The following is a 4,066-nucleotide window of genomic DNA, read 5'->3' on the forward strand; positions in this document are numbered from 1 at the left end:
GCCCCTGCAATCGGTCTGTCACCTAGCGGTGCATCAAGGACATAATTCTTCTGTGCAGCAATGAGGATAATCCTCAGATCACGGATCCAATCCGCATCATTGCTACTAACATCTTTCAACTTAGTTTTCTCTAGGAACATATCAAAAATAAAACAGGGGAGCTAAATGCGAGCTATTGATCTACAACATAGATATGCTAATACTACCAGGACTAAGTTCATGATAAATTAAAGTTCAATTAATCATATTACTTAAGAACTCCCACTTAGATAGACATCTCTCTTATCATCTAAGTGATCACGTGATCCAAATCAACTAAACCATAACCGATTATCACGTGAAATGGAGTAGTTTTCAATGGTGAACATCAGTATGTTGATCATATCTACTATATGATTCACGTTCGACCTTTCGGTCTCAGTGTTCCGAGGCCATATCTGCATATGCTAGGCTCGTCCAGTTTAACCCGAGTATTTCTGCGTGTGCAAAACTGGCTTGCACCCGTTGTATGTGTACGTAGAGCTTATCACACCCGATCATCACGTGGTGTCTCGGCACGACGAACTTTGGCAACGGTGCATACTCAGGGAGAACACTTGTACCTTGAAATTTAGTGAGAGATCATCTTATAATGCTACCGTCAATCAAAGCAGTATAAGATGCATAAAGGATAAACATCACATGCAATCAATATAAGTGATATGATATGGCCATCATCATCTTGTGCTTTTGATCTCCATCTAAAAAGCACCGTCATGATCACCATCGTCACCGGCGCGACACCTTGATCTCCATCGTAGCATCGTTGTCATCTCGCCAACTATTGCTTATACGACTATCGCTACCGCTTAGTGATAAAGTAAAGCAATTACAGGGCGATTGCATTGCATACAATAAAGCGACAACCATATGGCTCCTGCCAGTTGCCGATAACTCTGTTACAAAACATGATCATCTCATACAATAAAATATAGCATCATGTCTTGACAATATCACATCACAACATGCCCTGCAAAAACAAGTTAGACGTCCTCTACTTTGTTGTTGCAAGTTTTACGTGGCTGCTACGGGCTGAGCAAGAACCTTTCTTACCTACACATCAAAACCACAACGATAGTTCGTCAAGTTAGTGCTGTTTTAACCTTCTCAAGGACCGAGCGTAGTGACACTCGGTTCAACTAAAGTTGGAGAAACTGACACCCGCCAGCCACCTGTGTGCAAAGCACGTCGGTAGAACCAGTCTCGCGTAAGTGTACGCGTAATGTTAGTCCGGGCCGCTTCATCCAACAAAACCGCCGAACCAAAGTATGACATGTTGATAAGCAGTATGACTTGTATCGCCCACAACCCACTTGTGTTCTACTCGTGCATATAACATCTACGCATAAACCTGGCTCGGATGCCACAGTTGAGGAAAGTAGTAATTTCAAAAAATTTCCTACGCACACGAAAGATCTTGGTGATGCATAGCAACAAGAGGGGAGAGTGATGTGTACGTACCCTCGTAGACCATTAGCGGAAGCGTTATGACAACGCGGTTGATGTAGTCATACGTCTTCACGATCGACCGATCCTCAGTACCGAACGTACGACACCTCCGCGTTCAGCACATGTTCAGTTCGGTGACGTCCCGCGAACTCACGATCCAGTAGAGCTTCAGGGAAGAGCTTCGTCAGCACAACAGCGTGGTGACGGTGTTGATGAAGTTACCGACGCAGGGCTTCGCCTAAGCACCGCTACGATATGACCGAGGTGGATTATGGTGGAGGGGGGCACCGCACACGGCTAAAAGATCAATGATCAATTGTTGTGTCCTTGGGGTGCCCCCCTGCCCCCGTATATAAAGGAGCTAGGGGGGAGGCGGCCGGCCAAGGAGGAGGGCGCGCAAAGGGTGGAGTCCTACTCCCACCGGGAGTAGGACTCCTTCTTTCCCAGTAGGAGTAGGAGAAGGGGTAAGGGAAGGAGAGAGGCGGAAGGAAAGGGGGCGCCGCCCCCCTCCTTGTCCAATTCGGACTAGAGGGAGAGGGGGCGCGCGGCCTGCCCTGGCCGCTCCTCCTCTTCTCCACTAAGGCCCAATAGGCCCATTACACTCCCCGGCGAATTCCCGTAACTCTCCGGTACTCCGAAAAATACCCGAATCACTCGGAACCTTTCCGATGTCCGAATATAGTCGTCCAATATATCGATCTTTACGTCTCGACCATTTCGAAACTCCTCGTCATGTCCCCGATCTCATCCGGGACTCCGAACTACCTTCGGTACATCAAAGACATAAACTCATAATACCGATCGTCACCGAACTTTAAGCGTACGGACCCTACGGGTTCGAGAACTATGTAGACATGACCGAGACACGTCTCCCGTCAATAACCAATAGCGGAACCTGGATGCTCATATTGGTTCTTACATATTCTACGAAGATCTTTATCGGTCAAACCACATAACAACATACGTTGTTCCCTTTGTCATCGGTATGTTACTTGCCCGAGATTCGATCGTCGGTATCTCAATACCTAGCTCAATCTCATTACCGGCAAGTCTCTTTACTCGTTCAGTAGTGCATCATCCCGTGACTAACTCATTGGTCACATTGCTTGCAAGGCTTTTAGTGATGTGCATTACTGAGAGGGCCCAGAGATACCTCTCCGACAATCGGAGTGACAAATCCTATTCTTGATCTATGTCAATTCAAACAAACACCATCGGAAACACCTGTAGAGCACATTTATAATCACCCATTTATGTTGTGATGTTTGGTAGCACACAAAGTGTTCCTCCGGTATTCGGGAGTTGCATAATCTCATAGTCATAGGAACATGTACAAGTCATGAAGAAAGCAATAGCAACATACTAAACGATCAAGTGCTAAGCTAACAGAATGGGTCAAGTCAATCACATCATTCTCTAATGATGTGATCCCGTTAATCAAATGACAACTCATATATATGGCTAGGAAACTTAACCATCTTTGATTCAACGAGCTAGTCAAGTAGAGGCATACTAGTGACACTCTGTTTGTCTATGTATTCACACATGTACTAAGTTTCCGGTTAATACAATTCTAGCATGAATAATAAACATTTATCATGAAATAAGGAAATAAATAATAACTTTATTATTGCCTCTAGGGCATATTTCCTTCAAGGGGTTGTTGCTTCACGCCTAGACAGTTGTAGCATCCCCGCAGCCACTCGCAGCTCCTCGCACCGCTGGTTCCAGCATCTCCGGCGACCGGTTGTAGCATCCCCATTTGCCGCTCGTAGCTCCTCGCATTGCCAGTTCCGCATCGCCGACGGACGGTTGTAGCAAAGAGCGACTCCGGTTGTAGCAAAAGGGGGCGTGGTTCTAGCAAAAATGCGACGCCGGTGGTCGTGGTTGCATCTTCCCAGTCATGGTTGTAGCCGCCACCAGCCACAAACGCCGATTGTAGCAAAATTCCTCACCGGTCGAAGCAAAATCCGACGATGGATGCAGCAAAACTTTGTCACCACCATCGCGGTTATAGCTTCACCTTGAAATCATTGTAGCAAAAAAACTCGCCGGTCGTAGCAAAATACGGCGAAGGATGTAGCAAAACTTCGTCACCGCAGTCGCGGTTGCAGCTTCGCCATGCAAAATCCTTGTAGCAAATTTTGAGTCGGTAGTAGCAAAACTGGACGACGGTTGTAGCAAAAAAGTCATCACGACACACCCACTCTCCGCCGCCCGGCGATTGCGCCGCCCTCGCCGGTTGAAACATCCCCGGCCAGCGTCATGGCCACCATCTGGTACAAAGGGGGCGAGTGCGTCGATGTCCATGTTGGGTCATGGCACATCAGGGTACACAATTCGGAAAAAGTGGGGAGGGGGTGCAGCACCGCAACGGCAGTAAGGGGAGGGTGGGCACCGACCATGGCCACCACATAGCGGAAAGGGGAGGAGATGGGTGTTGTCGGTGGTGCAGCCATGGCGGAGAAGTAGGGGATGGGGAAATAAACAGAGGAAGGAGAGAGGAAATCTGTGCGTGGATCGATAAAGGAAAAGGGGTGGGTGGGATGAGCTGTGTGTGTGGCCCCGTGAGCGTTGC

The sequence above is a fragment of the Triticum aestivum genome, chromosome 3D, assembly GCF_018294505.1.
Source record: "Triticum aestivum cultivar Chinese Spring chromosome 3D, IWGSC CS RefSeq v2.1, whole genome shotgun sequence".
Classification (NCBI taxonomy): Eukaryota; Viridiplantae; Streptophyta; class Magnoliopsida; order Poales; family Poaceae; genus Triticum; species Triticum aestivum.